The 27740-nt window shown below is 39.4% G+C and overlaps 1 long non-coding RNA gene across 1 annotated transcript in view; it reads left to right on the top strand.

The window, feature by feature from the left end:
* The window catches only part of LOC149773265 (uncharacterized), a 40272-nt gene that overhangs the window by 335 nt on the left and 12197 nt on the right, over nucleotides 1-27740 (top strand). The window contains exon 2 of the long non-coding RNA XR_016417405.1: nucleotides 4493-4593. This is a non-coding gene — a long non-coding RNA (uncharacterized LOC149773265). The remainder of the gene's footprint in view (nucleotides 1-4492; nucleotides 4594-27740) is intronic.

The following is a 27740-nucleotide window of genomic DNA, read 5'->3' on the forward strand; positions in this document are numbered from 1 at the left end:
AAGCCTTTCAGTTCTGTGATACTGGGGCGGATTCAAGAATAAAACAGATGGGGGTCTAGATAAATAAATAAATAACAAAAGTACACAAGAGCTCAAACCTTAAAGAGTATATATATATACACACACACACACACACACACACACACACACACTACACAAGGAGAGAGACGAATATACAAAAGAAATAAGAAAACACACTAAAGATTTATTGAACTTAGTAACTTTATTGTATAGTTTAGAATTGACCAGTTATATATATATATATATATATATATATATATATATATATATATATATATATATATATATATGGAGTCCTGCCTTCTCACTCATTTGTATACTTCAGAATTATATACAGGCCTGCTCAGTTCAGGGGGGGGGTACTTAGGGTATTGCCATCAATTCAGAAAATCAGAAGAAAAAAATATCTTTACAATAAATTTTAAGATGTTGTCCTTGCAACTGTCTAAATAATAGTAGATTACTACAGGCTTGATATTAAAAGATGTTTGTATACAAAAAATGAACTAGTAGTGGGACCCATGGGGCATAATTTATGTATTACCAAAATGTGCAGTTTATATATTACATCGTAAGACAATGTTAATGTTCAAGTGGCAGCTTATCAAATGGCAGTTTATTTAATATGTAAAAACCTTTATTCAGGTATTTCTTTTTAAGGGTAAAAATAGCATGAGTACGAGTGCTGGGACACAAACTACCTAATATGGCAGTGATGTGGTTGACAATACAAATATAAAGGAAACAATGATTCCAAAATGGTGGAAACTTTTTAAAAATGACACTAGTTGCATCACCAATAGATTTTATTTTGATATTCTATCTAAAAGTAAAAAGATTCATGAATATTTCAGGATATCATGCTATTTACTAAATGATAAACATTTTCAACAACGTCATCAGTTTTACAACTTCTTGTGTGTACAAGTGTATTATCACTAAAAGAATATTCAACTTTATTTATTTTGAAATGATACATGTAGATTAACTCTTCAAAATGTTCTAAAACATCAATTAAAACATTCTTTAAAATAGACTAAATCAAAACAGAGAATCATGTCAAGTACTTCATTGTATTTATATTTTTTTTTCTGTCATATATTAGCTAAAATGCAACCTTTGATCAACATACGAGCAACCTTTAGGCAACAGCTGTCGCCTAAAGGATATATCTAGTGTCGCCCAAAAGTCAGACAAGATTTTCTACTGTTTCTTTGAAAATAAAACTGTATTGGTCACTTGATATATATAAATGAGATAGTAATAAGGTTAAAACTTATTTTTAAGTCAACTTTATTTAAAAGGATGCTTAGATGTTTAAATTTTAAAATTTTTTATATATATTCGCTGTGCAACCTTTCGGCGACATCATGTATATTACGTATACCTTTGTTGGTATCGTGTATGTTTATATCACTAAAAACAGTGATACCTTCGAGCGTAATGCGCATGCTTATATATTGGCCTAGTCATCTTCCGGAAAAGCCGTCTCTAAATTTTCAAAAATAATAGCGGGTTTGCAGTTGCCTTACAGAAAGCACATTGTAATTACTGCAAATGAAAATGTAGTGCAGGGATTTGTAGACGTAACAGGGATCTAGCAGTGTAGCCAGTAGGAAGAATATTCCAATGTATGGAAGAGGTTGGTTGATTATGCAATTTGACTGACTGTGACTGTTGCTTGTTTATTCCGTCAATAATTCCTGTTGCAAACTGGGCCAAAATATCTCGCAGTGACTTGCATCATTCTTAGATATAGTGCATACTGTAGGTTAATGATTGGCTTTTGATTTAATCTACATGCAATTTAGGTGCTGGAGATACTACATAATGCCACACCATTATAGGGGTGGGGTGTGTGTCTCATATCGTTGCTTAGGGTAGTTTGCCTATAAATGACTGACTGTTTGGAGTAACGTCGTTTTCGCCTATCAGGACATGCATGACAATTACCGATAAAGAATATCGGGTACAGAAAAAATAACACCAGGACAACACCCACCTACCACCTCGTAAAAATAAGAGACAAGACATAATTCCCTCCCTCAGTACAGGTTTATCCCCTTTTAAATTTTTTTTATAACCAACACAATATATATACACTGCAGTCGGGCATTTCTATGCACCTGAAGTTTTTGCTTCCAATACTGAAGCAAAATGAATACCGAAATCAAGCAATTGACAAAAACAAAATACAGCAATGCTTACCATTTGAAAAGATGCAGTTGTCACCAGAATATTCTGTTCAAAATAATATTAATTTTGAACACAGGGGATACCACCCCCCTGTTTTCCTGACTCACAATATGTCGGCCTATTCTGCACATAGCTTTGAAAAGATGTAAAGTTTATCCATCTTGCTATAGAAATAAAATATGTTACTTTGGAATGTTTCTGTTAGCAGTTCAGTCGAGTAATTAGGTCAGGTTTATAGTGTGTTTTACAAAATTCAATGTAAAAATGCAATAAATGGCAAGAGATATTAAGCAAACTAAACCGATCTTGTAAAAAAGTTAGTCAAGTTCAACATTTTATGAAAAATAAGCTATTAAGTGTAAGAGAAACAACAATGAATAGGATGTAATGTGTTTACAATGTCTTATTGATGGTGAAAAAATATTACATAATTTAGAAACAGACTGTACGCCGGGGAATTTGTTGAGAATTTATGTTTTAGTGGCAAGTAGACATGTTGGGTAGCAGACGATTTTGTAATTGTGGGACAACTTCTTGCAAAATTGGAAACTTGGATAAAAATACAGCTTTGTTTTAAGGTACACATTTCCATCTTTTATATAATGTATTTATTTATATTATTCTAAAAGATTCACAGTAAATCAAATTTTTGGGGTTGCAGGTTCAAGAAGGTCATGAAGTGGGTCTTCACGTTGCCATTTAGAAATCGCATTTTTATGTGCATTTCGAGTCTAACGAGGATATTTTTTGTACACTTCATGAATATCACTTTTCTTAATTAATGTACGATTATTCTTTCTGAATACAAAATGGATTTTTGACCCAAAATAGCACATGATCAGATGTTTACTGAAATGACGTATCGTTGCGCAGAATTGCCCGATGCGCAGAATAGGCTGACATGGCAGTATACATCTTTTTGTGTCGCCATGGACCATTCGATTCTGATGCTTAGTGTGGGCCTCCTTTGAGTAGATAAATAAAAAAAATTGTGTCTATTAGATATTAGATAATAACTGTAATAGATAAGGAAATTAAGATGCCAGATGATATAAGGACTTATTGCATGCACTTTTGTTTTTCACCTCACTTTTATAAGCATCATTACACACACTTTTAATCCATTGCATTTTATCCTTCAGCTGTCCTTTAACACTTGCATTTTTAAAGTATACCATATCCATGGGAAATAGAGCATTCCTAGCATACAGATAGACTAAGAATTGAGTGTACTGTATTTGACTTATTTTGACTTTATCTTATCACCATTCTGTTTTCACTTGACATCTAGCTAGTCCGTAATGAAAATGGTACCACCAGTATGGCTGCCACTGACCATCTTGAAATTCTTGTTACTGTTACTTCTGAATGAATGGTCATATCAACATTTGGTTTTCACTAAAAGATTTTTGCTGCTGGCAATTTCATTCTTGATAAAATGGTACCAGTCTGACTTCCGGTATGGCCCAAACGACAGCCATCATGGAAACCTTGTTATTGCCATTTCTTCTGATTGCATGTCCATATCAACATGAGGTTTTCACTAAGAGATAATGTCTGCTTGGTCCTAACTAAGATGGTGCAGATCTGATATCCAATATGGCCACTACATTAGACATCTTGAAAGTCTTGTCATTGCTTCTTTTGAATGGATGGTCATATCATCATGAGCTTTAACTAAAAAACATCTTGGGCTTAATTGACAGTGGTACTGATAATAAGGTCAGTATGGCCACTATTGTTATTTCTAATCATCCATTATGGATGGTTGTGTCAGCACGGGGTATTCACCAAAGACTGCTTAATATATCTAGCTGATCTTAAACAAAAATGGTTCCGATCTGACATCCAATATGGCCACCAATGCAGCCATCTTAAAACTTTTGTTATCGCATCTCTACTTAAACAGAAAGTAATAATGAATTGGGGTTTTCACCATATGCCTTTGTATGATGTCCAGTTGGTCTTAAATAAAAGTTGTGCTAATCTGATGACCAAAATGTCCATCACAGCAGGGCTTATCATTGGAAAAGTACAGCAAATTTATTTGCTTGATATATTTAACAGTTAAAAGTATTGTGTATTGTCATTGGGCCCAAAATTATGGTAGCTTTCCTATTGGGCTATCATTTTAGCCATGTGACACTATAGAACCCACTGTTATACTTTATTTTTTCTGACATCCATTAAAAAGTACTCAGTTAATTAAACACCCTATCACCAAATACTAAAACCCCATCATTCATATAACACCTGTTCTTTTCTTTTCTTATAGGGACCCTGAGTGGCCGAGTGGTCTAAAATGCTCTCTGTTATGGATCACTGCCATTTCACCTCTATCTGTGTAGGTTCGAGTCTCGGATTCGGCCAGTGTGGGTATGTGAGAAAGCTAGCCATTTGCTTCTCGAGGGTTGGTGGTTCTTTCCGGGTATTTCCTGGGTTCTTCCTCCACCATTAATACTGGCTGCCATGTATAGCCTATCATGTGCTGAAAAATGGACTTAAACCCTACAACAGCAACAACTTTTCTTATATGTGTGATTATAATCCAGGATAATTACTAGCTCATTTGGCCACTACATGTATCTGTTGTACCTGACTTGACCATGCTTCTGCTGCATGACCTTTTTGTTTGGATTTGCACTGACATAGTCACATGATTGGCCTGCCATTATGGAGTCCACTGGTATCGTGTATTATATATTTCAGTGATTTCCATTATGAACTTGTAATGTGTGACACATATTTTCAAATTAAACAAATGATGAATGATCATTCTGAAAAATGAACACTGCACCTTCAGAACAAGCATGAAATTACCCAGCTAGCCCCATCTAGATCTGTCATTGATGATCAAACATTGGTGATTCCAAATCAGATAGTGGAAATTACCTGAAGAAAGATCATAAGAAAGAAAGGGCAGTTTTCATTAGTGAATGGGAGATTTAATTTACTTCAGTGAAAATCATTGGATCACATGGCAAATTTTCTATACTGCTTAACTTTTGTTTAGATCTGCTTAGTTACATATGGGTGATAGGGGGTGGGTTGTCATGGTTTAGACTACTTTAGGCAATATTCAAACTTGTTATTAGCTTTACTTGTCATAGAACAGAAGATGCTATGTGATTGTCTATCATGCATCATTTGTTATCCATCCATTTGTCTGTTACTGCTAATTTGTTATCAAATCTCCTAAACTACATTGCAGATGGCAGTGAACCTTTTCTTATATACACATTCATCTCATGGTCTAGTTGGTCCTAAATAAAGATGCTGCTGCTCAGACATCCAATATGAAAACAGAGTTTTCACCAGAAGACTTAACATACAGGTATCGTCTAGTTGAGAATCTTGTCATTACTTATCAATGGATGGTGATATAATGTTTTAACTAAAATACTTCTCATGATGTCTAGTCGGTCTTAAATGAAAAGGGTGCTGATCTGAGTTCAATTATAGCTGTCACAGCCTTGATCGATCTTATAAGCTTTTTATCATTACTCCTCCATAGCAAATAGTTTTGTGACAATCAGTGATGCTGTTCACAAATCCAATATGGCTGTCATAGTGGCCATTTTGAGAACTTTGTCATCACTTCTTGTGCTAAATGGATTTCTTATTAACATGTGGATTTTACTAAAAACTTAAGGTGTCTAATGAAAATGGTGCCACTCAGGCCACCATGGTGACCAATATAATGGTCATATCAGCATGGTGTTTTAACTGAAAGACTTGTTGTGATGTCTAGTTGGTCATAAATGACAATTATGCTAAACTGATGACCCAATGGTCATTTGGAAATTCTTGCTCTACTCTTCAATGCTGGCCATGTTGAAAGTGTCGTTATCTCTGCTCCTCCTAAATGTATGCTTATATCAACATTGGGTTTTCACCAACAGACTTCTTATGATACCTAGCTGTTTTTAAGTACAAATGTTGGCATTGGTAGATCCAATATTGATGTTACATTGGATATCTTGAAAATGTTGCTGTCACTACCCTCCCCCAAGCATGGATGGTTACATTGTCATCGGGATTTCACTAAAAGTCTTTTAATGCTGTCTTGTTACAACTCTGTGGTCTTCAACTGAGTAAAAGAAAAGATACAAAATCATCAAGTTTGTAAAATTCAACAGATAATTTATTTCCTTTTAAATAAAAGTAACTTAAGAGTATTGTGAATTAAATCCCAAATAGTCCTATAAATTATATCACATTTACAAAAGTGTAATGTCCCAAATGAATTCCATGGTGTTCCAAATAAATTTCAATCTTGCATGATCTGATATGTGAATGGTATTAAATTTGCAAATGGTCTTGCTGTTTCAAATTGATGTAACCTAGAATATGTCCTTGAATTAATTCACAATAATCCTTAAAGAGTGATTGTATCCTGAAGTCAATGAAAACTTTAATTCCAATGAATACTGGTAATTAAAATAAATAAATCTCCTCAGATAATAATTGAACACTTCTAAAAGACATATTCCACTACAAATGTTAAGATAGGAATAGTAATTCTGATTTAAATAACATTACATGTATGATTTAAATACCTTCTTTCTTGACCTATGTTGCAATAAACCATTTTTGGGAAATAGTCTGTCATCTTAGTACAGTTTACGTCAAATTTGTATTAAAAAAAAGAAAAGAGAAAAGGTCATGTCTGTTTACATAAATATTACCAAGCTGTTAAGAAAAGGGCATGTAGATCATGTTTTTCAGAGGGAAATACCAGTGTCCTGAATTCACATCCAAGTTAACATGTTTACAAACAAAATTGCATTATCTTAAAGTAAAAGCCCACTATAACGGACAGAATTACTATTTAATATGTTCTTTACAAAATGACCCGGGGGCCCGAGTGGTCTAAAGTGCTCTCCGTTATGGATCACTGCCATCTCACCTCTGTCTTATCAGTTCAAGTCAGTGGTTCTTTGTGGGGGTTTTTCCCGGGTTCTTCCTCCACCATTAATAGTGTTGGTGGGAATGGAAAACCACTGGCAACTCGGTGCACATGTACGAAACCAGGGGTTTGTGGATTTACAGAGAGTACATGTCGAGCAATTTCCTTTTAAAATAAAATGTTTAAAAATACTAAAAAGAAGTGCAGTTCATTGCATTTATCATGTCACAGTCACGAAGACCTGGTTTTCAAGTAAATTGGTAAGCAGTATTTTGTTGGTTTCCAATTTAATTCACAATATTTTACTCTATATGACTATCCTCTTGCATGGACTGTCGGTAACTTTCATGGATTATAATCCACAGTTCACATGCATGCATGTGTGATTTCATAAGATATGAGGACTAAGTCATGTTGGATAGAGGGTTGTCACCTGTATCAGTAACTGTTACAAGTCTATAGTCATAAACTAAGTCATAGAAAGAAGAAATACTGACGGGTTTTGATTTTATTCTATGCGTAAATTCTTCATTGATTTGTTCGATCTCATAACTACCAGTTGGTATTCCAACAACAACCCAGTCAGGTGTTCCATTGGGTTTATTCTTATTAGCAAATACAAGCAAATTATTTGCTGGTGTACCATTAAATGATCTTGATCTGATATTTGGCCAACTATGGTATACTCGTAATTGCGCTAGTGCAATTTCTTTTGCTGGAATTGCAGTTGGAAAATTGATGCTAAATTCAGGATTAATCGAGCTTACTGAGATCATCGTGGTCTTGTGCGGGGTTGTGTTCGTCACGATCTGCTGGAGTAGCTCTCCTGACGTTGTCAGTGATGTCATTATTAATACTCGTACCTTTAACAGTACTGTTATATTTTTTAATCATTTCTGAAAACTCAAAATCAGATATAATTCCATCACTGAGACTCACCGATAACAACGAAGATAAAACTTCGAGTATGCGACCGTCGCTGTATGTAATCTTATCATGTAATCGGATCATTTTTCATTTGTAGCTCTCCTGATACTCCTACCTTTAACAGTACTGTTATATATTTTAATCATTTCTGAAAACTCAAAATCAGATATAATTCCATCACTGAGACTTGCTGATAACAACGAAGATAACTTAGAGTATGCGACCGTCGCTGTATGTAATCTTATGTAATCGGATAATTTTTCATTCGTGCAAATACATACTTTTTTTGCAATGATATTGAGCACACCTGCAATCGTTGTTGTAGCTGAAATACAAATAGTTACAGCTACTGGTGCCATCATTGTCATTGTTGATAATATCACACCAGTTCCAGCAACAACAGCGAATACTGAATAAACGATCACGTTGATGATAACTAGTCGTTGGCGATATTTCTTTACTTTTACTGTGTATTGTTCGACTCGATCTTTTAAGTTCATTTGCCATTCACACGCTTGATTGTACCTAAACTTTTGAACGTCGATTGAGGTACTCATTATATTTTATACAGTAATCAATTGAGGTGTTTCAGCTACAAATTCGAGACACCACCATTAAGATGTTGCGGTTAATTTCTTATCAGCTGCTTCCAGAATAAATATTTCTTCATTTCCGCTATTTAATACAACAGATACAACCCCGGAAAACTTATCAGTTGAATGACGTCATGGATACGTTGTAAATATTTCAAATTTTGCAGCACTGAACACAGACAGCCTGTACACGCCAGTGACTGTTGCGGTATATTTGATAGTTTTATTTTGCTGCGACCATGTTGCGAATCCCGATGATACTGTGTATACGATGTTGGTAATATGCCTGGGAGTAACCCTGCCGGGAATTTTAATCAAACTGGTTTTATTAAGGATCTCAGGAATCCCCGCTACGATGTTTTGCTGTGTTTGTTTGATCGGGTCTAGGTTAGTTTTGATATCATCGAGTCTTACATCAACGGTCAACGGATTACCAAAAGATTCCTCTGCGGTTTCATTAATTTTTCTAAAGTTTCTGCGAAGATTTGTGAACGCGTTTGTGTGAACGTCATACTCTGCCCGCAACGTGGATAATTTACCATCTATGGTGTTGTAGTTGACGTCATCGTATTTTTTTGTTGCGGCATCTTCGTCGGATGTTGGATCTCTCAAAACTATTGAGTTCTTCCGTCATTATGTCACTGGTATTTTTCACACGATTAGCAACACTTGCTATAATTTGATCTCTGATGGTTGTAAACGATATACTTGAATCCCTGATTTTTCCGCTGTCAGTAAACACAGGGATATTATCCGTGACCGCACCGAGTACTCGTTGAATTATATCATTCCATTTGATATTGCTGGTTTTTAGTTTACCATATCAATCCTGAAAAATAACAACCTCATCTGGGTCAACTCCAGCAAGATTCATAATATCAGCAAGTTCATCTTTAGTCGCGTACTTCGATAGATCAATGTCATCTGACTTTTTCTTAACACCAGAAGAAGATCTTCTTCCGTAAATATCAACCATTATATAAGTTCTAAGATCTGTTTAAAACGAATCGGTTACTTGTATAATCATGCACAACTTTATGTGGTGGTTTGGATGATTTTGATATAGCGTTAAGTACATTAATTACTTCACGGCCACATATTGGCAGATCTATCATTGTTTGTGTGGGTAACATTGAATACCAAACTTGCGTGTGAAGTGGCATGACATACTTGATAAACTCACACAGTGGAGCTAACCCGTATGAATCAAAATAAACGATTCCATGTGGATCAACCGCGTATGATACCCAATGAGTACCAGGTCCTGAATTCGAGTCAAGATTAATAATACCTGTTTCGAATTCATTCGGTTGTTTCGGTAATTTATCTCGCATAAAAACACCTCTGAAGTTTTTTATTTTTAATTGTTTAGCAGCATCAAGTAAATCAAAATTTGATCTAGCGAAGTGATCCTGGAAGCCTCAGACCTCTTCCCCAACGAGATCCCGGTAATCTTAGGCCGCATCCATTTTTTGTACCCTTTTCCTGTTGCTTTCTTTAGAGCCATTCCAGCAGCTGTTCCAACAGCACCTAATGCGGCTGGAGTGGCAGCGGCTATTAACGCTGGTATTGCTGCGAGAAGTGGAAATATTCCGCCGGTTTTAACCGAGTCCTTAATTGCACCCGCAGAGAGATTAAGTTTGGCTCCTGTTTTTCATTGTTTAGCGCCGTTGAAATGTTTAAGTTGACGTTCTGATAATGGTAATTTATTGTGACCACCCATGATCTGATCTCGCTTTAGTGATATTTTCATTCCGCAGCTTTTTGCAGATTTTGATTGAAGGTTTTTAATCTGACCAGGAGTCAGACTGACACTAACGTGATGATATGGCATTTTATGATAAATACTTGCCATGCTCCAAATAATGGTTAAAGATTTTCCACTGGTGCATCAACGACTCTCATTTGACCACTACCACCTTCAAGTAACATTGCTTTGTCACTGAGTATAACCGCGATTGCTCTATAATCAAGACCACCTGTATTTAATGTTGCTTTAAGATGTATATCGACGACAGATTGTTTTGATAGATCAAGATGCTCCAGTGAAAAATAAGAAATTGGATTCAAAGTTCTGAAATCATTTTGTGATATTTGCAACCCAGTATCTACATTTTGATCACGTCCCATGAATGACATCAAATGATGATATACACGTCCTATATGATTTTGTTCATAATTTAATTGTAAATTTTCTGTTGGTTCTTGTTGTCCGTTTATCCGTAAATAAATATCTGTTATATCTAGTTTATCAAATATCATATGAGTACGTTCTTGATTATTTAAACGATCATAGTTCTGAAACGCAATAAAAATATACCGTGGTGTAGGGCTGTCAATGGGTATTCGGGTACCCGGGTACCCGACCGTATTGAAAAACCTGGGTATTGAAACGTAAACACGGGTACCCGTAAAAAAAAAATCGCCACACTCGCCAACCACTTCTAACAGGTGTGACAGCTATGGCTTTAATTAGAAACCAGATCCCTGCTTAATATAAATAAACAATACATCAGAGAGTCTGTTTGGATTAATAAAATTCATTGGCATTGTGCAACAGGACAAACCGTTATCCCCGAGGCATTATATACCAAGGTTAAAACATAGCATTGTTCTACAGGTAATAAACCTCTTTGTAGACGATAACTATTGATTGTGGGTGCTAAATGATCGGTACATTGCATGCTCTTTTAATGAAATCCAGATGGATACCTTTGATTTCCGAACACACATGTCGAAGAAATCCCACAATTTATATTATGAACAATTATCACCTAGACACCTTGAAATCTTCGTAATGCCTCAAAGTAATCTTTGAGCAGCTCGTTGTTTTTCTAGTCGACTAGCGCTGCTAATTTTGAAAGTTAGCCATCATACATATACCGATATTTCTACTTTCGATACTACTACGTTTTTGTCATAACTATCTTAAGAATTATACTTCCAAAATAATATCACTTCTGCGACTGCGTGGTCACGTGGTATAACTGGGGCATAATAGCCCTATTTGTTATTGCCATTTTAGAAGAGCTTCATGTGTCGAACAAAACAGTTATTATAGCGACTCTTAGTAATATTATTTTTGTGTTTAAATAAATTTTTAAGAAAGAGTAATGGGCAAAGGTTCTAAAGTGTGGGCGCATGCTGAACGACTAAATGATAATAATGCTCGTTGCAAGTTGTGTGAACTGGTGCTTTTTGCAAAAGGTGGAAAACACAAGTACTTTGCGGAAACATCTCGTTGGAGCACATCGCATCGACGTTGATAAGAATGAGAGCGCAAATAGTACTCCGAGCATTGCTTCATTCTTGGTCAGAAAACCAAACTTATCAAAAGCCGCAGATGACAACGCTTCATCAGTAGACGAATTGTCAACATATCTGTCGGAGACGCCACTTAATGTTAATGGTGACATTCTTCAGTATTGGAGAGACAATACACCACGTTATCCCAGGCTGGCTGCCCTTGCACGAAAGTATCTCTGTATTCCTGCGACGTAGGTTCCATCAGAAAGTGCATTTTCGACGGCTGGACACGTTATAAACAAGAAACGTGCATCGCTGTCACCAGATACGGTCGATATGTTAGTTTTTTTGAACAGAAACTGGAAAATGTGTTGCGAACAATGATCATGTACTTGTTGACTATGACAGACTGGCATTATTGAGATTTGCTAAATTCTTTCTGAGTTTTTCTCATAAAAATAAAAACATTTACAAACATTATATTATCTAGTTTGAATTATTATTATTGTGTAGTGAATACAGTTTGTGGTCTTCTGTCTCTCTCACTCACACACACACACACACACACAAAGACGGTTTTAACGCATTACTCTTGACATGTGGTAAAGCTGCTTTACACGCATGCGTGGGTAATTCAAATCTGCGGTCAAAAGCCGATGAATAAACGTGGTCTGTTCTAACAAGGACTTATACTTTAAAAAAAGGTGAGTGTTCTAAAGGATTTAACGCGGCTGATCACAGTGATCATTAAAAGTTGGATTATACCTACCATCTGTGTACAAAGGTCATTCTAAATAAATTTATTAATTAATAGCGTGCGGTCAGATCATTCGCAGCTACATCGGTGCGGACGCATCAGACCGAGTAGTGCATTACACGGTTAGCCTCTATCGCCATACAAAATATTAAAGAAATGGGGATAACAATTAGTTGGTCTACGGTTGTACATGTCATTCATGTGCTAACGGGTACCCGGGTAGCCGTTAAATTTCGTAACGGGTACCCGGGTTGGTTTTTCGTGATTTTTGACAGCCCTACCATGGTGCAGAAACACCTTGTTGTGATGCTATATGCCATGTAAACTGACTGTTAACGTCAGTTTTGTATACTATCTGTGCTTGTTGTTAACCATGACAACAAGGATTTACCACCTGTGTCCATGAAAGAAATCAATTTTTGTTCTTCTGTGATCGTTGGAGTCATTACCGGCACCCACAGTGAAAGTTTCGATATATTTACTTTACCAGCATCTCCAGCAGGTCTCCACAGAGCATCGTTATCATCACCCTTTCTTGCAAAAACAACCGTGTGTCTAGTTCCAAAAATAGCTTTTCTAACATTTCTACAAAATCCAAAAACAGCAGCGGGGGGGGGGGGGGGCGAATCCGACATTTTGTCCAAACGTTATTTGGCTTAATTAGTACTTTCTGCACTCAGCGGATCCGGTGTCGTCAGCGCCTGGTAAAAAAAAACGACGTCGTCGTCGTTGTCATCGTCGAGGGGCCAAATCGACAATTGTCCGGACGTCATTTGGTTTAATTAATACCTTCTGCGCGCCGATCCCCAGCGTCGTCAGCGTCCGGTAAGCACATCGACGTCGTCGTCGATGTCATCGCCCTCCCTGCTGCTAAGTGGTTACAGTGAAGATCCTCATGATCTTACCAACAGAGTGATCACCAACTCCTCCTCTTGTAGGTCAATTAGGTTATTTGACTGATCGGTAATTCTAAAATTAATTCTCGTTAAAAGCCGATTATGGCATCGCATATACACCGGATTAATCGGACTCTCAATGATCAAAAATCCCGGAGGGGCTGTTGGTGAAAATGAATAAAGGATATATCCCTGTTGAGCTTGATTTGATTGCTTGGTATCCACCTGGTAACTCCCTTCGATAACATCACACACTAGATTGATCGCTATCACTGATGCGATATTTACGTTGTACGGGGCAATATGCCTACCACCATCTCCGTTATCGTGTTTGAGGATATAAGTTGATGGACCGAGAAAATCATTAAGAGACTTTCTTAGTTCTGGCGCGTTGTATCCTGGAAACTTGAAATCGGGTAAATCGGCTTCTGTGATATTATACTCGGTTAGGAATTTTTGTTTACTACCATCGCTGTTATCGGATATCATTTTAACGACTCGTTCATTGATATATTCCATGTCTGATATAAGTTGATTTAACACCTCAACGTGTTTTCGTTCTTTTGTTTCCCGTAGCTGTTCTAGTTGTAATTGGTAATAATAATCAATCTCGGCAAACATATCAGTGATATCACTTAAAATAAATGTTAATATGGCGACCGATTCAGTAGTTTTCTTATGCTGAAAATACCACTGCATGATATTCCTGTGTTGAAATAAAAACCAACTGGGTGATAACGTGCTTTTTATAATAGATAAATTATCTAGATACCGGGGGGTAATTTCATGATACGATTTCTCATTCGTGTGCAAGTCCGCGGGTGGATTCTTAGGCCATCCTAGTATGGTTCTTATTGAACTGTTATAGATATCAACCATATACCCCGGTGTGCTTATTTCAATCGTCGACGATAATGTCGGTTCATGAACCGTAATAGCGATTTTTGATTCCTTTCCTGTGATCGATTTTATCCTGCGCTGAAATTCTCCATTGATTTGTTCTATTTGGTATGACCCAGTTGGTATTGTAACCTCATTCCAGTCTGGGGTCCCATCGGGCTTATTTGTCCATGCAAAAACCAGCGAGTTATTAGGTTGTTGTCCGTTAAATGCATCCGCTTGGATATTAGGCCAACTGTGATATACTCGCAATTTTGCCAGCGCTATTTCCTTCACTGGAACCGGCGATGGGAAGTTCACACTGAATTCGGGTTTCGTTGACGTTATCGATATCATATTTGTTTGTACCGGAGTGGTATTCTCCGCGATCCGCTGAAGTAATTGAGACCCTTCGGGGTTCAGCGACATTATTATTATTCGTTGTTTTTAGTGTCTAATTTCAACAACCAGGTGGTTCCGGCTTCCAGTTGAAAATCCTCGATTTTTGACATCGCGGAGCTATACAACTGGACCATCGTGGAGAATTCAACATCGGATATGAACAAATTATCAATCGATAACGAGATCAACCCGGATAATTTCGAGTACGCGTCGGATACTATTTGATGTTTTACTGTATACTCGTCGAGTTTTTTCTGAAAACACGATGATATCTTTTTAGTGATTGCGTTGGCGACTCCAGCAATTGTTGTCATCGCGGAGATAGCGATTGGAACAGCGATCGGGGCTATCGTGGTCACCGTGGATAAAATAACACCGGTACCGGCTACTATACCCGACACCGAGTACACGACCGCGTCGATGGTGGTTATTTTTCTGCGGTATTTTTTTATTTTTGCGCGGTATTGTTCGGAAAGCGTTTTCAAATTCGTGGAGAATTCTTTTGCGGTATCGAATCGATATTGATGTGACGTCGGTGATACCTCTGATTCAATTACCCTGGTGGTCATTTTTATTTTAAAAGAGCTAGTGTTTTTAATTACTTAGATTCGCTACAAATTCCACATACCATGTGATGTTTGTCCTAAATAGACTGCTATCAACGGCCTTAATTATAAACCGTTCAATTGTATCCTTGTCAATGATTGTTGACACTGTATTGTTAAACCCGGATGAACTCGACGATGATATACTAAACTGCATCGCCGAAATCAATGTCAATCGATAAATGCCCTTAACAGTTGCGGTGATATCTACTGTATTCTGTGTAGGAGTCCAATCGAATGATCCATGCCGAATTGTGTATACTATGTTGATGATGTTCTCATGAGGGGTTTTTATTTTTTCGAATTGCTCTGCTACTCTCGGTAGTCCGTCTTTAATCGCTTCAACATCAGTTCTGATTATTTCTATTTCCTGCCGACTCGCGTCTATATTCCTTTTGTTCGCTGCAACATCAGTTTTGACTGTTTCTATTTCCCCTGTATGCGCGTCTATACTTTTTTTGTTCGCTGCAACATCAGTTTTGACTGTTTCTATTCTCCATCCTTGCGCGTCTATATTATTCTTGTTCGCTACAATATCAGTTTTGATCGTTCCTATTCTCTGTTCATGCACGTCTATACTTTTTTTGTTCGCTACAATATCAGTTTTGATCGTTCCTATTTCCCCTGTATGCGCGTCTATATTTCTTTTGTTCGCTGCAACATCAGTTTTGATCGTTCCTATTTCCCCTGTATGCGCGTCCATATTTCTTTTGTTCGCTGCAACATCAGTTTTGATTGTTTTTATTTCCCCTTCATACGCGTCTATACTTTTTTTGTTCGCTGCAACATCAGTTTTGATCGTTCCTATTTCCCCTGTATTCGCGTCTGTATTTCTTTTGTTCGTTGCAACATCAGTTTTGATCGTTCCTATTTCCCCTGTATTCGCGTCTGTATTTCTTTTGTTCGTTGCAACATCAGTTTTGATTGTTCTTATTTCCACTCTATACGCGTCTATATTCCCTTTGTTCGTTGCACCATCAGTTTTGATTGTTCTTATTTCCACTCTATACGCGTCTATATTCCCTTTGTTCGCTGCAACATCAGTTTTGATCGTTCCTATTTCCCCTGTATGCGCGTCTATATTCCTCTTGTTCTCTGCAACATCAGCTTTGATTGTTTTTATTTCCTGTCCATTCGCGTCTACATTCTCTTTGTTCGCTTCAACATCAGTTTTGATTGTTTTTATTTCCTGTCCATACGCAGTGATATCATTTATAGTTGTTGTAATCTCATCCAGCTTGACATTTTTTTTACCAAAGAATTTATCAAAGTTGTTATCGATCCTGTTAACATTTTTTCGTAACGTGTAAAATTGGCCCGACAGCGTTGTAAACTCCGAAATAGTAGTTTTTATCCCCGCAAGATTCGGTTCGGTTACCGTCGGGGTCCCGAAAAAACTAGCGGTAGTGAGTTGTATATCGGTGATAGATTTTTTCACCTGCGCGTCAAGTTCGGTCACCGATTTATCCAACCTTGTAAAACCGTCTCGGATTAATGTTACCGCCGATATATGTTCACCCGGTTTGAGTCGTCCGTCGCTGGTATACAACGCGATAGTGTCTTCGGCGGCGTCACGCTGTCGTGTTAAAACGTCATCCAGCGACACATTACTGGATTTCAATTTACCCTGGCGGTCTTGAAATACAACTATTTCACCTGGGTCAACACTGGTTAAATTCAACGTATCAGCGATTTCATCCTCGATTAGTTTTTTTATGTCATCGGTGGCGGGCGTTTCCGTGGGTTTTTTCAGCGCCGAAACCGGTCGTCCCCAAATATCAATCATCGTTATTGTAAAAAAAAACGGCGTTTCTAATTAACCCGCCGGGCCTCTACGACCCCACTAGTGTATTCGTTTACAACGACATGAGGTGGTTTCCGCGATGATGAAATCGCCGCGAGTACGTTTAATACCTCACGGCCGCATATCGGCGGGTCGCTTAACTGCTGTGTTGGCAACGTGGAATAAAAAACCCGGGCTGAACACGCCCGGGCTGAACACGCCCGGATATACCGCATAAACTCGATCGGCGGAGCTAACCCGTATGAATCAAAATAGACGATCGCACGCGGATCAATCGCGTACGCAACCCAATGAGTTCCCGCTCCGGAGGACCCATCGAGGTTAATTATGCCTGTTTCAATATTCCTTGGTGCCGCCGGTAATTAATCCCTCATAAAAACACCTCTGAAGTTTTTTATCGCTAGCGCGTTCGCGGCGTCTATTAAATCAAAATTAGACATAGGAGTCATTGACCCCCGGGTCAATAAACGGTTCCCGGTAGTCTTAGACCCTTTCCCGTGTACCATGAATACGGGGTTCCCGGTAGTCTTAGACCCTTTCCGGCTACGGGTCGTTTTTTTTATAGCCTTTCCCGGTTGCCTTTTTCAGTGCCATTCCCGCCGCGGTACCAACGGCCCCTAACTCAGCCGCCTTAGCCACTGCTGGGGCCGCCGCGGCAATCAACGCTGGAATCGCGGCTAACAGCGGAAATATCCCACCGGTCTTTTCCATGTCTTTGATCGCTGCGGCCGAGAAATCTACCTGAACACCCTTTCTGTTCTTCATCGCATTATTGAAATGTTTTATTTGACGCGCCGTCAACGATATCTTATGATTACCACCTGCCATCTGTGACGGCTTCAGCGTTATTATGGTCCCGCATTGTTTAGCCGACTTTGATCGTAATTTCTTGACTTGACCATCAGTCAACTCTACACTGACGACACTATACGACATTTTATTGTAAACGTGTTTGTGCTTTCAATTACATGTTTTCCACTGGCGCATCAACGATTCTCATTCGTCCATCAACGCCTTCCAACAGCATTGATTTATCGCTGAGAATGACAGCAATAGCTCTATAATTAGCAATAGTGCCGCGAGTTACATTAGCTCGGAAGTGTATATCAACGACGGATTGTCTTGTTAAATCAAGATGTTCCAGCGAAAAGTAATAGATCGGATATAGTTCTCTGAAATCATATTGTGATATTTGCAAACCAGTGTCGACGTTTTGATCACGACCCATGTACGACAGCAATCGATGATACACACGTGCGATATGGTTTTGACCGTAATTAAGTTGTATATCCTCAGATGGTTCCTGCTGGCCGTTTATTCTCAGCGAGACGTCAGTAACGCTTAATCGATCAAATATCATATGGCTGGATAATTGATTATCAACTCTCGTCATATCCTGCAACGCAACAAATATATGACGCGGAGCCGAAATACCTTGTTGTGATGCCAGGTTCCATGTGAATATACCATTGATATTTGATTGCTTAGTATCTGTTGTTGTTGTTAGCCAACTTAGTAATGATTTTCCTCCCTGCTCCATGAAGGATAGCAATCGTGCCTCTGTGGTAATGGATGGAGTCAACACCGGCATCCACAATGACATTTTAGTTAAAACGACTTTACCAGGGTCATTATTTGGATTTGCAGTATCCGCTGGAATTCTCCAAATTGCATTTCTATCATCACCTTTTCGCACAAGTACCACGGTATGCTTTGCTCCGTAGATAACTTTTCGCACGTTCCTACAAAATCCAAATATATGATGCAGTGGAATCGCGCATGAGAAAGATCTACGCGGTCCTGTTAACATTGATATGCGTGTTACGGCTCCGATGTTGAAATTAGGATCGCTGTTTATAATCATATTCTCAACATCAGCATCAGCGTCACCAGCATTTTTTTTTGGTCGTCTTACCACAAATTGCGAGTTTCCGGCAGTGTTTCTAGTATCCTTTGCAAACATCATAGATGGACCCGCTGATCTTGTGTAATCGTCGGAATATCTTGCTAGCTCGATTATTGTTGTAGCAACATCAACATCGCGTTCTATAGACTCGATCTCTCGTCCGTCAATGAGATATTTTGCGCTCTCAAACAGCGTCATTACGCCGTTATTGACTAAGCCAACTTTGGTACCATCTGGATACGGTGCTGGTACAGCAGGAGTATCGGCCTCTGTTACAAGTTCTCCTTCGATTTCAATAAACGCTTCACACGGTAAAAAGTATTTACTGGTATCATGGACTTGAAGTTCAATTCGCGATCGTATGTCGGGTTGTACTGCATGATAGGAATAAAATTGATAATTACGGACAGAATCATCCTTGTACACTGGTGCGTCCATATCAAACGCCGGGTCAGCTGTTCGTTTAAACATTTTATTCAATAATACGCTGATGCATCTAAATCATCGTCGTCATTTTAAACCACTCCCCGCTATTATGTTTGCGGCGTCATCTTGATTACTGTTTACCAACGACTCTAGTTTTTCTTCCACGGCGTTATTTATTACTTTACTGACATTTGCAGGCATCACTGTCGTTGATGGCATCACCGGTGGTTTTTGCTTTTTTCTCCTCACCAACGACATTAGTTTGTCCTTTGCTGCAGAAAGCGCCTTTCCGGCAACATCTCCAATAGCACTAATACCCTTATCACGAATAACATCAATAGCCTTCATTCCTAATTGTTTGGCTAACGGCGCTACTTTTGGAGCCATTCTTGTAAATAACCCCGCAATGGTGCTACCGAGACCATCTCCATAGTACGCGCGGTAAACAGGCAATCGCGAGTTTACCACGTAGACGAGTACTGGTTTATCGTGGTTGTAGTGTATGATCATCTTTATTATAAAAACACCGGTTTTTCAATTAGTGATTGTGATCATCACCCCCCCCCCACCGTCGTGTGGAAAACCGGAATACATTTTATCAAAATTTCCTGGGGTTTTTGCCCTCGATAAAAATCCGGCTTTTTCCCGGTTTTTTCCTGATTTCTAGTCATTTTTGGTCGTTTTTTGTTGCCTATAGTCGTTTTTTTTTCGATTTTTCAGCAAAAACATCGATTTTCTCTAAATGATTTCCTGGGGTTTTTGTCCTCAAAAAACGGTCAAAAAATGGCAAAAAACGACCAAAAACGGTCAAAAAACGACCAAAAACGGTCAAAATTAACAAAACGATAATTTTTTTAATCATCCACGAGTTCGTCTATGAGCGTTCGATACGCACTAACGTCCATGATACCGCCCGTAAATAACCGCTTGCAAATATCAGCGGCCTCATTGATTATTTCCGGAGAGTTATTTCCGGCTCGTTTTCCTCCGATTAGTACCTCTAGCCGTGATATATCACTGAGAACACTGTTAGGACAGGTAACGCCGTAGGATTCTTTACCAACAGAGTATCCTTTTCCTTTTTTTGGTATTCTACTTTTTACTTTATTGTGGAATGCGTCGTAATCGGGGCCATCACCACGTAGTAATGCACTCTTGTATTTACTCGCTAAATACACCATTCTTGTCCAATCCCTTAACGACTTTATATTTTTCTCGTAGCCGCTATTGATATGCCTATCTCGTAAATTCTTAACAAAATCAATTAATTCTTCATCGCTGAAGGCCCTGATTTGATCTATTGTGCCCTTCTTGAGTATATTACTGGGTATATTCCTCTCTCTCTCTTTTTCTTCCGATGTTTCTTCCGATGTTTCTTCCGGTATTTCTTCTTCTGGTTCTCTTGCGGTAGCACCTAGTTCTTCTTCGTCGGCCATTGTAACATAAGGTTCTTGTAGTTCGGTTATAGCGAGTGGTGGTGGCCTCCGTGTTGTGGCAGCCGCTATTTTTGCAGGGAGTGTTTCTAAAGACCTTTTTGTTTGTTCGGTCTGAGCCGCTATCTTTTCAAGCGTATCGAGGACGGGTACAGTTGCCGCCGTAACATCTTTGGTCGCTTTAGTTACCGGGGCAAAGAGTTGTTCGCTTCCAACAGTAAAATCGGTTTGTAGTTGCTGCCGCGTTTGAAGTTGTTCTCGGACCCTGTCTCGTAACGGTATGAACTTTTTAAGCGCTGCTAGCCGCTCTCTGGCTAGCCGAGTAGTAAGTGATTCGCCTACCATTATTGCAATTGCGAAGCAATTTCTAATTTCTCGCCGGAGTTTTCGTCTATAATCCTTCTAATGTTTTTGATCTTACTAGAAATCTCCCGGCGTCGTTCATAAACACGTCCGAGTTTTTTTCGTATTATTTCAACGGCAGTGAATAGTCCAATGAATGCATTTGCGTCATTGTGGTACAAGTTTTCATTGATCGTATGTTGTAATCGTTTTATAAAAAAGTACTCGCGGGCCAGGGTAAAACGCCCCCGTTTCGATTGTTCGTTAATAATCTCATAATCGGATAATATTTTTTCACTGTCGAGACCATCAGATAATTCAATTCCTTGATTTTTTAATTTTGAAATCTCGGCTAATATATTATTGATGTCTTCGATATTCATTATTCCTATAAAACATCTTGTTTTTAAATAAAAAAAAAATGAAACCCCGTGTATCAATCCCGAGGTGTTCAACAAAACTGAATACTTTGTTTTCTTCCGGAATGGACAATTTATTGTCATGGCGACTTCGTCAGCGCCATAGGCGCCGGTGACTTCGTCACTCGCTGATATTTACATATGAAAATCGAATTCTATGCCCGGTCTTTTTTGAGATTGCTGCTTGATATACTCGTTCTGCTACTTTTCGTATTGAGGCGATACAAATGTCAAAGTATCTACTGGCTTCATTCATCGACTGAAATATTTTTTCCTCGTGAGTTGTTGTATCAAATGACTTTACGGGTTTTGCTTTCTTTGGGTATTTACCGGTTTGGCCTTTTTTGGTATTTTGACTCTGCGAGACAGCTTGCAAGTTTATAAGAGAATTATCAGTCTTATTATTATTAATATGATCAATCACAAGTCCATTTTCGATTAATCCGTTGAATACCTCAAATACCGCCCTATGAACATGGTACTTCTTCTTTCCGGCACCAAACATCAGATACCCCTGATTACTTACGGTACCAACCGGCTTCTTCAGTTTGCGGTTTCTAACAATGCCGTCGCGAGATGCCTCGTAATTGACGAGCACAGGATGCGGCTGAAATTCTTGGTCCATTTATATAATAATACTACTTGTCTAATTTATTATTTGGTTTAATTATAAATCTTTCAACGTAGTCTTGGGGGGTTTTGATGACGAAGTCGGCGGTGGGGTCAATGACGGCGTTTTTAATTCGCTTGTCATAATAGCGTTTTAACTCTCTGTATCGCTTTCCGCCACAATTGATACACAACTGCGATTTTCCTCTTACACCGACGTGGCAAACCAAGCACGGGAGGGGGCCAAGAGAACCATTACGAACGCTTTGTAAATGGTACCCGCAGAATTCACCTCTACATGATTTATTGCACGGGGTTGTCGACCCAATCATCAACCATTTGCAGTGATTCATTATACTATATTCTTTCATTTAAATACTTGTTTTAATTATATGGATGAGTTCGAGAGATTAGCAGCAATTAAGCCCTGGAAAAATATTAAGTTCAATCTCGATAGAGTCCTCAAGGACGCACCAAAAGCGTTAATAAACGATAGAACCCTGTTGAGTAAAATACGCGATTGTATCGATGAATTCAAGCGTGATGGCGCATCTCATGGTTGGTCAACATTTCGAATTGATGGCGTTGTTGATGCTACCATGAACGACAACCGCGCAGCAACGATAATATCACAACTTGACGGTAAAAGGTATTTCTTCAGAGTAAAATTCATTGTCCGGGTGGAATCAGGTAATTGGATCATACGTGATAAATTTGAACCAGTTCTCAGCGACAAGAAAACAGTCACTGTTAGCCGCGACTCCAAGCCGGGGTTGTTAACCGGAATTGACAGACCATACTATGAACGAGCGTATCCTGAAACAGCAGTTGTTTATGGAATATACCCGTTAAATAAGAAACCTGATATCGGAAAACTGAAACCAATGAAACAGTCAACTGTGATAAATTGTGTAGCAGAACGAATAATAGAGCATTTTACAAATGCGTGTCGAGGAAACAAATTGACTGATTTACGACGTAGCAAAATTAACCAGTGGGAACTAACCGTAAAAGAGCGTGGAGCAACCATCAGCGACATAGCGAGATTAGAAACGTCGTTGAGATTTCCAATAACCGTTACAACGATAACCGGTGAAGTATTATACGAATCGAAGTACAAATCAAATGGAGCCCCAATCAAAATTATTGATCATAACGAACACGCATGGACGCCCGCGATTACAGTGTTTCCACGGGATAGAACAGTAAAGTATATACCCGAAGAATTCCTGGAAGAGAATGGGTTTCTCGCGGAGAGGAAACTATTTGATGCTATCGCTTATTTGTGTAAAAACGACCCTGTATCAGTGTGGTTACTTCGCAGCGCTGATACCTTTGATCAGTTTGTAAGACCAAACGGTGAATTATATCGCACTGAAGCATTTCACGACAGGATGAAAAAAACCGCCATAGAATTTGAAGAGCATGATGAACAACTGCTAACAAATTGTTTTACGATTCCATCGGTTGCGGCTCATGTTGCAGCGAGGAAAAATGCGTGGAGTCCAACACGCAAGGAATTTCTACCGGATGTACAATCCAGTTGTTTGGAATACTATCACGGTGGACTATGGAACACTGAATACAACCGCGACGCTATGATTTCCGTTGATATGGTTGCCTGTTATCCAGCGAGTTTTCTCGGGTATGGATCCGCCGCTGAGTATTTCAAACGATTTGGACACCCCAGACATGAAATGACTCGTGTTGCTATTAATGGACCACTGCCTGATTTTGATTTAACCGGATTCGCTCGCGTAGTATCATTTGAGTTCGCGGCAGGACTTCATCGCTGTTGCTATATTTGGATCGGTAGACACATGGCTGAAAAGAAGTGGCTGCCAATAGCGCTGCTACGGTACATGATTGATTGTAAAATGCTAGTTTCGTTGATTGTCAGTGACGCGATTATATCATACCGAGCGCAGACTGAAGTCTGGTTACCAGAACCGGAGCGTCTAGATAGCATAATTGACGAGTCCAAAAAACACATTGATGCCGACGAGGAATATATCGTCGAATGGTCCAGGAGGATATTCAACCAACGAAACCGCGAGGCAAAAGATCTCGGTAGAAGAATAATCGGTAAGTTCACACAAGGTGGAAAAAACTGCGATTACAAACGATATTGCTCACGGCTGATTATAGATGACGCAGAATATGATTTCGTAATCAAGGACGCAGTGGCGAAAAATAGATACGTGAACTGCGAAACAGCTTTCTTGTCCAATGGAACAAGGTTGGGTACAGTTGTTACCTACAGCGATGGAGACAGCCCGGCATACCCGCATTTGAGGGCGTCTATGCTGGGTTATGCCGCTATCAATTTATTCTCGATGATAAATAGATTCCCCGACACCGCGGTTAGAGTAGCCGTTGATTCGTTTTATGTTGACGTAGCGTATAAGGAAAACGTAGCCGGGTTTACTAGTCCGGACGAGAGTTGGGGTACATGGAGAATTAAAAATGAAATACGACGCGATTATTCCCCGTCAGCAGATGTCACCGTTGAGAACAATTACCTACGCGGCGATAAATTGTCAGAATGGTCTAATGCACCACCGTGTTCTGATCCAATTTGTAGACACAAAACAGTTTATTTAAGCGGCTGTGGCGGGTCAGGAAAGACGACTCGGGCAATTGAATTATTTCGAACGCGGGCAAGTATAATCGTGCTTACACCGACCCATAGACTAGCGCGAGAGATAAAACACCGAAATGTTGACGCCGTTACTTATCACAGCTTTTTTCGATACAGCGGCGGCGAGTGGACTCCTGATCGAATGGGCGAAAAATTTATTCCTGAAGTTATCATCTGGGACGAAATATGTACTGTTTCGTTAGATGTTTTACAAATGTTTCTTGAGTGGTTACTGCGCGCGAATACAGCGGTGATCATGTGTGGCGACCATGGCCAACCACCACCATTTGTCGGCGAGGGTCCACATAATTGGTTGAGCGGGTTCGTGGACTATTATGAAGAAACCGATACTGATTACCGGGCACTTGATGAACAACTGCGCGGGGTTAAAAAATTAATCAGATTACAGCCGGATAGAATTCAATGTGAAATAATCCGCGAGGTGATTCCGGAAACGCCGTTAAATGAATTCTGGGAAACATGGAAACCAAACGATTTGATTGTAGCGAGTAGAAAGATAGTCAGGGACACACTTCAGCGGAGGTTGTTTACGTTGCATAAGGAAAAGTTTCCAATGCGTCCAGTGCCGTTATGTTATAGACCCGCGAATACACGGCGGCAGAACATTGAAGTTGAAATCCCGGGCCCGACAGCGTCGGGGACAAAAAAACAAATTCTCGTGCTGAATGATATCGTGCTCGTCGATATCAGCGAAGTCGAGGACGCGCTACGTGCTGATAAATCCCCGTGGACGCTAGGATACGCAACGACAATACATTCCTCGCAGGGACTAACTATCACGGACACAATTGTTTGGATGGTTGATAATCGCATCGAATGGTCAAATCTAATCTATCTTGCGGTGTCCTGAGTACGGAGGATAAATCAGCTTCGAAGAATTGTTATTGACGGAGTCACCGACGGAGTCACCATCGATGCAAGCGTCATTGATAGAAAACTCTCGGGTTACCGCCAACAGGATAACAAAAAAAACAGCGGCGTTTTGATATTGATGCCGAATTAATAATTGCGTTACGACAACAACAGAATAATCACTGCGCGAGTTGCAATTGTATAATGAGTTGGCGTTATTCGGATAAAGACGCTCGCCAATTTACCGTGGACAGGATCGATAACAGTCTCGGTCATGTCAAAAACAATGTGAGGTTGACCTGTCTTGAGTGCAATAGACGCAACGGCGCTAGTTAAGACCACGCGGGGGTAATTGAGTATCGTCATGTATCACTTGTAGTTGCTCGCGTGTAAACCCCCGCTGTGGGGCAGTTGGATCTAGTCTATAGATCGGTGGTCTATTAGTTGATCGTGTTATCGTTGATATGTTATGTGTGGTAACACTCCAGATAGGATCAGTAGCTCTTTTTTTACCGCCTTCAAGCTCTCCTGGTTCATACAGATATCTAACAGTGACATCGCCGAGAATCGGCTTGGAAACGCTATCTATTTTTGATCTTCCGGGTATATACTTTTCTTTAATCGCGTCGCTGGGCTTCATGTTGATTGCTCGGGTAATCTCGTTATTTAACGCTGAAATTACGCCTGGCAACCTTTTGACCCATTCACGAGATCGTTTTTCTTGGATGAATTCCTTCGCGTATTGATATCCAAATAACCGTTCAGCAAGAGTCCGATTGAATCGTTCAACAATTGCCTGATCACGATGTAGCGCAGTATGACCTCGTCGTACCGCGACGCTATGATGTTTCAGCGTTGATAGAACAGCGCCGCGAAATTCACTACCAGGATCAACTTGTAATAGATTTGGCCAGCGCAGAGGACCTCTTCGATAAATCCGCTCAAACGCATCGGCCACTTCAGTTGCTGACTTTGTTTTTAACGGCTCCGCTTGTTTGTATCGACTCGCAACATCAACTACGGTTAGCGCGTATTTGTAACCGTTGTCATGCGGCAGAAATAGTATATCAGCCTGATGAACTTCATTAGGTACGCTGACATCAAAGCGCGAGAAGTTGATTTGTTTAGGCGGTGGTAGATAAATTTGCCATATAGCCTGTTTGGATAACCAATTAGCCGCAACGGCCCTCGTTACTTTTGCAGCGCTTGCAAGCTTACCAATTGCGGCCTTCCCCTTCCAGTATCCTCTCGGAGAATAATAGATGGATTCCATGTTGTTATTATAAACGCTAGCGTTTTCAATTACCAGCGCGAGAAGCTCCGCTTCCAATCATTAATTTACCTTTCATAGCCGATTTTACCAACCATGAGGCCAATTTTTTTTTGAAGGATTTATCAGGAATAGCATTTAGCGCGTGAATTAATTTTACGTCCGCGATATGACGCTGTTGCAGATTGCTACTTTTGTAGTAAGCAACATCATGAGCATGACACGCCTTATCGATAGCGTTTATTGGGTACTCACCGGGTTTGGGCTGATTTTGATCATCGAGTCTGATATCTAATCGTGTTCCGGGGCCACAGTAGCTATATCCTGGGAGGTGCTTTTCTCCTGGATACTTTGCCCACGGGGTTCCGGGGAGTTTTGATAACTTGGCTGCAATATCACCTCCTCGCTTTTTTTTAAAACATCCCCGGGTTTAATAGAAATAAATCTAAATTTCTTTGTACCGCATTGTGCACACTTGCCAGTAAGCGCCGATCTGTTATTTTTTGTTGTAACGGTTGTCATATCATTTGTGCCAGTACGCACTCTACACTTCACACAATATAGATCCATAATTTATGTATAGAGA

This window comes from Sinohyriopsis cumingii, unplaced genomic scaffold (genome assembly GCF_028554795.1).
Source record: "Sinohyriopsis cumingii isolate HCF-2022 unplaced genomic scaffold, ASM2855479v2 utg000721l, whole genome shotgun sequence".
Classification (NCBI taxonomy): domain Eukaryota; kingdom Metazoa; phylum Mollusca; class Bivalvia; order Unionida; family Unionidae; genus Sinohyriopsis; species Sinohyriopsis cumingii.